Source organism: Octopus sinensis, linkage group LG6 (assembly GCF_006345805.1).
Source record: "Octopus sinensis linkage group LG6, ASM634580v1, whole genome shotgun sequence".
Classification (NCBI taxonomy): Eukaryota; Metazoa; Mollusca; class Cephalopoda; order Octopoda; family Octopodidae; genus Octopus; species Octopus sinensis.
In genome coordinates this window covers 116,837,992-116,846,626 of record NC_043002.1, presented here as the reverse complement: position 1 = coordinate 116,846,626, position 8,635 = coordinate 116,837,992, and the positions used below count along the sequence as shown (strand labels likewise).

The following is an 8,635-nucleotide window of genomic DNA, read 5'->3' as shown; positions in this document are numbered from 1 at the left end:
GCCGACAGATGTACACATAATATAGAGAAAGAAAGAATAAAAAAATGTAATGAAATGTAAAAACGGTGAACAAAACAGAAAAAGAATATGAATAGAGGACAGAGGAAGATGAAGAAAGGCGGAATCGACAGCAAGAGATTGAACAGGGCAGTCACTGTACTATGATAATAATGGATGCAATCTGATAAGATAGCATGATGAAAAGTGCATAATTATGAAGGAGGATTGTGAAAATGAAAAGAACATTTGTGATTATATGAGTAACTAATAGAATGGAGAGAGAAAGAGAAAGAAAGAAGCAATAGGATTGAACAAATGTTACGGCAATAAAAAGAAATCTAGGAAGAAAATGGTGGGGAAGAGAAATTGACAGCACAAGTAGAACAGCCGATAGATACTGAAATATGAAATTAATAAAGTTGTGCAAGATTCAATGAACAAACTTAGTTCCTTTTTCAAATTATGAGAAAATATGGAGCCAGATTGCTAATACTTGTCAATTCTTCGACGAAATGCATTTGAAAAACATTAGGCTAATGCAGTGTTTTTGACACAACGTGTGAGTTAAGAAGGGGAAATCTAAATATTCAAAGGATATGTATAAATAGAACTTCCATGAATTGTCATAAACAAAGACCGGGGGATTTCAAGATGCAATTTATTCAGCCTGGAATTTGGATAGAAAATGCGCAAGATAAAATTGTTCTGATGAAAATATCTCGAAATTTCTAACAATGTAGCTTGGTCAGTTTGAACATTAACCAGAGTATTCCGACCTGCTGTGTTCATCACCATTTAGGTTATCGAGCCTAAATACATATTATATGTATATTTTCCTAACAAAATATCACACCTTTGATACAAGTCTGAGGAAATGCCTCTCCAATGTTTAAATCCGCAAATATTACGTTGATGGTACGAAACATTTGTAACTTATAATTAAAGGTATGTTAATGACTTTTCTTTATCTTTTTCATTCATTCGTACACACATATACATACACACACGCATACACACAGACACACGCACATGCACACACACACATGTATCTACGAGGGTGGGCTGAGAAGTTCATAGGCTGGCCATGAAGGAGTGATGTGAAATCTTGCGCGAAATAATTTCAACTCGTCATATTTATTCCCTGATAAACTGACATCTGACCGTTCAAAGAAGACTTTAAAAGAACTAGTAGTGAGTGCTCTTGAAAATCGACAAGATTTGGCATCATGGTATCATCAAGTACCTGCAGAAAAACAGCTTAGCCCCTAAGGACATACTGACATAGATGTCATATTAGTAGATGATATTCCAGCTTTATCAACAGGGCAAAAGTGGCTAGCTGAATTTAAGAGAAGGGAGAGTCTCGAAGATGACCCATGGTCTGGGCGTCTTGCAACTGTTTTATAGTCTACACGGACTATAACCAACTCTATTATCATATCCCGAGAGAGATTTGAGAACATTCTGCACAGTGAACTTAGCATGAAGGTTTCTCCTCAGTGGTTGCAACGTTTTATAAGAGCTGATCAAAACCGCACCAAGGGGATCACATCACGGGAAAATTTGACATTGTTTGAGGCAGATCCAACTGGTTTCCTTGAAAGTTTTCTAAGCCAGGACGAGTGTTGTGTTCAGCATTTTGAGCCACAGACAAAGAGACTATGCATACAGTGGAAACATTCCTTTTCACTTGCTCCAAATAGAGCAAAGATCATTTCATCTGTAGGCAATGTGATGGCCTTAATTTGGAGGATGCAAAAGGCATTACGTTTACGAGAGAGAGAGATAGAGAGAGAAACAGAGAGAGAGAAACAGAGAGAGGGAGAGAGAGAGAAAGAGAGAGAGAGAGGGAGAGAGAACATTGCAAAAAATGAATGAAATAAATAAAAAAATCGTATAAATAAAAGGGCACTAGTACAGATGTATACACCCCCGACTTTGTGGCCTCATAACATCCAGAAAAATCGATACTTTTTAATAATTTTTTCTTACAAATATCGCCAAGAGTCTAGGCGGTATTTGTAAAAACTTTTGTCTAGGCCCTAGACGTTGTAGCTTCAGAGTATATTGGGACTTAAGGGAAAGAAGTTTTCCAAGGGGGTGGAGAGAGGAAAATTTCTGAAAATTTACACAATCTGATTTTTTCCTCCATAACTTTCAGGAAAATGGGTATCTTTTAATTAAAGTTTATCCAAATCCCTTTCAAACGGCGTAGATTACGATTATAAAAAAAATTGTGGGGAAAATGTTTTCAGGATTTTCCCCATTTTTTAAACCGCAGCCTTCGAAATGATGGGATTAGGGGGAGGGCGTGTTTGTATAAAAAAAGTTTTGAAAACCCTTTTTTTACAACCCTCCTCCCTTATCATCCCACTCCGGACCTATTTTGGTCATTTGTTTTTGCATTTCAAAACCATGGGAAGAGCATTTTCGGTAAAAAACAAATTAGTGATTTAAGGGCAATTTGGCTGTTGTTTCTAGCACATCCAAAAACAACCCTTTTCGTTTCTTTATCATTCTCACATGTATTGATGCTTTTGAATATTTCCCCCCATAAATACATTTATATGCTATAAAAAAGGAAATTTGAGAAAATATGAATTTTTACAACCCCACACCCTGCTCCCGATTGTTTCCGTTTGGAAATTAAAATATTGGGGAACCTGAGAAGGACATTGCTGGCATTTATCCTGAGTGATTTTTTTTAAAAAGGAGTTATGTAAGCGATAATTCATTATAATAGCATACTTTTCGGTTAAAAAATGTTTTTTTTTACACATACACGGCTTCGCTTGATTGAAGTGTAGGTAAAAATTTAGATTACCATTTATTTTGTGGCTTATATTCCACCAATGGACCATGCGTGTATTAGTTCGGCATCATCATTCCATAAAATATGTTTAATGGGAGAAAAACGTCAATACATGTGAGTAAAAAGAGAGAGTGGTTTGGGTTGTGCTAGAAACAACAGCGGAACCTCCCTTGAATTGTTAACCTTTTCCTCTGAAAATATCTTTTTTTTTTCACGGAAAAGGCTCCTCCCATGTTAAGTTAAAAAAGAAAATGGCCGAAATCAGTACGGATCGTTATTATTGTAAGACTCATACGTTCCAAACAGCCATAACGACAAAATCACTTAAATTTTTTTGCAAAAATGATATGGTTATTTTAAAACATTTTCATTCAATAAATAATGTTTTTATATTACGTATACATTAATAGAATAAACTGTCGGTTTTTCCAATAGCGAATTAAAACTTAAAATAAAAACACTCAAACAGAAAGTGGGAAACTTTTGAAATGAAAATGGAATACTCCGCAGTGAATGCAATGAATATCTAAATTTGTGAAGTATTGGACGCAGTCACTGCAGTGAATTTGCAAGAAATTGGAGTTTAAAAATTCAATAATTATAGGACATTTCTTAGAACATAAATTTATAAAAAAGACTTCCAGATGGTCAACCTTTTAATAATTGCTTTCTTTTAGTACTTTTAGTAATTGTTATATACCTAATTAATAAGCAGCTTTCTCCATTTTAGTATAGATTGACTATCAAAAGAGAGTAAGTACTATACCAACTTGCTGAGGCAGTTAGAAAAGGCTACCAAGACCAAACGCTCGAGAAAATTAACGAAAGTGGTCATGTTTCATCAGAACAATGTGGCTAAGTGGTTAGGGTATTGGACTCATGATCGAAAGATTGTGGTTTCAATTCCTGGACCGGGTGACGCATTATGTTCTTGAGCAAAACATTTCATTTCATGTTGTTCCAGTTCACTCAGCTGGCAAAAAGGAATAATCCTGCGATGGACTAGCGTTCCGTCCAGGCATGAAATATATACGCCATGAAACCAGAAAACCGGTTCTTATGAGTCAGCATAACTCGCGAAGGTAAATTTCCCTTTTATATTCTAGGACAATGCTCCAGCACACAAGTATTTGCTATCAATAGTTGCTGAGCGTGACTGTGAGTTTTAACTGGTTAATCGGCCTCCCTATTCACCTGATTTGGCCGGATCTGACTATCATCTTTTCTACGACATGAAAAAGCACTTGGCTGGGAATCAGTATCGCAATAATGATGACCTTATATGCAGATGTTGATGACATTTTTGACCAACAAGGTAAGAAGCGAAAGTGTAGAGAGGTAAAGCCAGAAATACTTACTGGAACGATGGTAGGTGGCCGAAATTGTTCTTCATTGAGAAGAAACCTATGGCAAGAGGGAAACGTTCGATGAGTATATGAGCCTGAGTATATGGATAGATGTTGAGTGATTTTAGATTTTAGTATAGGACTATGTCGAGTCAATAGACTTGCCATCCGTTGAAACTCAGTCTCAAATTATACTCATGGGTACAAAAACGGCTGATACGGATGAAATGGGAATATGGAGTGCCTGGCTAAGTGCGAATGGTGTGGGAAGAAGGAAAATCAAGGTAGAAGCGAGTAAAGAAAATGAAAGTGAAAAGAGTGATGGTGGATTAATCAACAAAGATGGCGATGTCGATGAAATTGAGGGAAATATCAGAGATGAAGCAGATGAAATGGAAAATGAGATGGGATGAATTGAGGACATAAATTAACAAGTTTAGCTCTTTATGCGAGAGAGAGAAACCGCCGATATTGTCAACTCATATTGCTTTGGGTTGGGGGCGGGCTGTATTCTTGTGCCCATTGATCCTGTTATCTGCTAATAAAATTCACCCTCGGCGAAGAAATGAAGTTAAGAATGATTTCGTGTGAACTGTGAAAGCTGAGGTTCCTGGGAAAAGAGTTGTGCTGAAGCAGAGGAAGCGATAGAAGATACGAAATCTCTCATCATGAGGGATGACATTATATAGCGGTATATTCTTAGTGAACAGGTGCATGGAATAACTATGTTGGGAAAAGGAATTGAAGAGGTGGATAGTCTGGTTAATATTGTGGCTTTGGTGGGAGAGCAGGTAGCAGGAGTCTGAAAAGACTATCAAGGAAGGAGGAGATGCAATCAGTGGGTCAGTTGCAAGCGGAGATAACGCGATGACTGTGCTTTCTGGTTTGCGGATCTTAACAAGAATGTAGATGGTATGGGGTGCAGGGTTTGTCAACGATGAGGTTAGCGACTGCAGAGGGTAGAAGGGAGAAGGCAATGAGTTGACGGTATATATATGACGGCGCACGGCTTAGTGTTTACGGTGTTCCATTCACGATTGCGAGAGATTGGTCTCGATTTCCAGATCGAGCGTTGCGTTGTGTTCTTAATAAAAGCATTTCATTTCACGCTGCGATCATTTCATCATCTGACATGTTACAGGTAATTTCATCATCTGACGTGTTACAGGTCAATTTGATGGTGAGAGTAAGCTTATGTGGACACAAACAATTGGTCACTATAAGCAAATCATTTGTGTGGTTGTTGAGCAAGAAATTACTGGACCCTCATACGTCGGCTTTTGACAGGAGAGTTCATGACATACACATATACACACACATACATACATTCATTCCTACATACATACATACATGCATATACTGACATGTAATGATTCTGATCGTGAGCATAATATAAAAATTACAAGAGGAGTTCTTGTATTGAGCTGTACAAAGCGATGATGCGTCATGACTTATTTACCTCTCAAGCTGATGTTAATAACGAATAAGATAGTAAATATTGTCTCTTATCCTCCTAATAACGTTCATTCCGTCGCCACTCCTCTCACAGTACTCAATATATTTTGTAGTAAGAACGTGTACTCTTGCGATATTATGATTCTTAATAATTCCTTAACGTTGTTTCTTTTTAAATGTTTTTTGTGCTTTTATGTATCTATATTGTACCGTATATGTTTAGAAATTATTTTCATGTATAAAGTTGATTGTGCTTCTTATCCTCTGTAGTTTTCTTGTGCTATTCTTACTCTCAAAAAAATCTGTAGATTGAGAAAATTAATTTCGTATAGCCGAATTTCACGTTACGGCCGGATTTTCAGGAATGCGTTACTTTCGTAAAGCGAAGGATTCCTGTAGTTCTACACACCATGAGCTTTAAAGAACTGGAGAGCCATTTGTTGGAATTATTTGATCTTAGAATTGCTCAATCAACGATAGTATAGGACTAAACCATATTGACGTGAAAACAATGCTTGTGACATTAAAAAAAAAGACATCAGATGAGGACCATAGAATAATAAAAAAAATATACGTAGTTTTGGGATTGATACTCTACTACCTTTTGCTCTATATATGCTTACATACACAAACTCTTTAATTAGTGATTGATCACTAAATTATTAAGTCATCTCCATTATTAGGGCATTTTTAAATATTCTTTTTTCGAAATCTTTTAGTTATTCCTTTTTAGAGCCTTTTGCATGATTTCTTTATTAGGGCTCTTATAGTTATTTTTCTATAACAACTGTGGTTGAGCTTTCCATGGAATTTTTCTTTAAACACACTTAAACGTTATTGTTGTAACATCATTTCCAGCGCCATTTATAAATTGTTCTTTATTAGTCCGGCAGGTATGTCAGTTGTTTGTTATTCTCGTTAATATTGTTTTACAACTGACTTCAAGCGCATTTTTTTCGTTTTGTAAAAATAAGTTTAGTTTCAGGAGAAATGTTTACAGGAACTTTCTGTAAACAAAAATGTGTACTTGTTTGGTTAATTGCTTCAAACATTTCATGATTTACACTTGCATATTTCATTCGGCTTTTCTTGTTACTAATTTAATTCTAATTTTATATCAGCGAATTTGATTTTGAAACATTAAAACTTCTTTGAATTAATCATAACCATATTTATAATTTTCATGTCTGATAATCACGTTTAAATAACTATCACTTTCTAATACATGAATGGAATTCATTTCCTGTATCTTTATACTTTAATTATTCTTGCTACCGGCTTCTTTGGTACTTTTAAATGCAGCAGATAACATTAAGTCAAGAAGTGTTGTTGAGAAAACTTGCTTCTATGACCTCTTCTTTACAAATCAATTACTCTTATGTTTACTTCTCGCCAATTTGAAATGTTTCCTGGCTTACGGCGAACAACTACTTATCGTATCCAACGATGTTTTGTGTATATTTGAATGCATTTAACATTGTAAATCCAAGCTTAATCAAACATCGGTGCAATTAGTGATTGTGAACTAAGGAGAAATCTTGTGATATTTTGCAAGAGATTTATCCTATAATGACTATAATTTTTCCGATATAAAATAGTGTTTTAAAAAAATATAGTAAACAATAAATATCCGATGCAATGTGTTTAAATTGTGACATTAAATTTGTTTTTATATTTTATCGAATGCCACTGACTAGGGTTTTAATTGTATAAAAAAATTTAATTATTCTATTACAACGTAGAAAATATCATTGGACAACGTGTCAATATTTGAAATTTCTTATATATTTGTAAATTTCAGATATTTATCAATAAACAGTTCTAGAAGGAAGCGTTCTTACTTTAAATATCGATCATTCTGACTTGAGTTGTTTTTAGAAATAATTTAGCTCAAATATTCTAATCTATATAGCAATGATTAGAATATTTACGTACCAGGTATATTATTACTTGATATAAATATTGTCCTAGTTTAGATTTTTAAGTTAGAAACGTTTATTTGTAAGCTAGGAATATACATTAAGCCTTTGTTCGAATTCAATCTCACACTGCATACACATTCGGTTATATGATACACGATGTGTTAATCTTTTTGCAGAATTAGTTGTATTTCTGGTACCCATTACCAAACATTGAAGGATACACTTCTTAATCGCAGTACTATTCAACGTTTCTGATAGGGAACATTAGTCCTTTGCTTCGCTGTCAGCTCCGAGCGCTGCACTTCTAAGTTATTGGTGATGAGAGGAATTTCTCTCCATCGTTTGAGCACGATCTTTGAAAATTCCATTTTCAGAACAGTTTTCTTTATTTCGTAACAATTTCCTCGGCTTCCTTGAAAATATGAAACATTTTTCTTTTGTTTTGATCATACTTCTCTTTCATTGCTATATATAGGCGCAGGAGTGGCTGTGTGGTAAGTAGCTTGCTAACCAACCACATGGTTCCGGGTTCAGTCCCACTGCGTGGCATGTTGGGCAAGTGTCTTCTGCTATAGCCCCGGGCCGACCAATGCCTTGTGAGTGGATTTGGTAGACGGAAACTGAAAGAAGCCTGTCGTATATATGTATATATATGTATGTGTGTGTATGTGTTTGTGTGTCTGTGTTTGTCCCCCTAGCATTGCTTGACAACCGATGCTGGTGTGTTTATGTCCCCGTCACTTAGCGGTTCGGCAAAAGAGACCGATAGAATAAGTACTGGGCTTACAAAAGAATAAGTCCCGGGGTCGAGTTGCTCGATTAAAGGTGGTGCTCCAGCATGGCCGCAGTCAAATGACTGAAACAAGTAAAAGAGTAAAGAGTATTCATATTGTCTTAACGCAGTAATTTTACGATAGTTTTCTAGATGGAGAACCTCTACCTTCCCCTATTAATTGCAGATATAATCTTCCTACATCAGTCTCAGAATCGTTTATTCTAAACTCAGTCAATTTTCGTGTTATTAGGTCTAATCATTCTTGATTATTGAGCGTTCAATGGGGATATTATAACATATTCCAGGGACATTTTGTTGCATTTTC

The 8,635-nt window shown here is 35.6% G+C and overlaps 1 long non-coding RNA gene across 1 annotated transcript in view; it reads right to left on the bottom strand.

Annotated features, from left to right (window-relative positions):
* The window catches only part of LOC118763769, a 13,134-nt gene extending 9,895 nt beyond the window's left edge, over window positions 1-3,239 (bottom strand). The window contains exon 1 of the long non-coding RNA XR_004999522.1: window positions 3,108-3,239. This is a non-coding gene — a long non-coding RNA (uncharacterized LOC118763769). The remainder of the gene's footprint in view (window positions 1-3,107) is intronic.
* Between the last annotated feature and the right edge of the window lie 5,396 nt (window positions 3,240-8,635).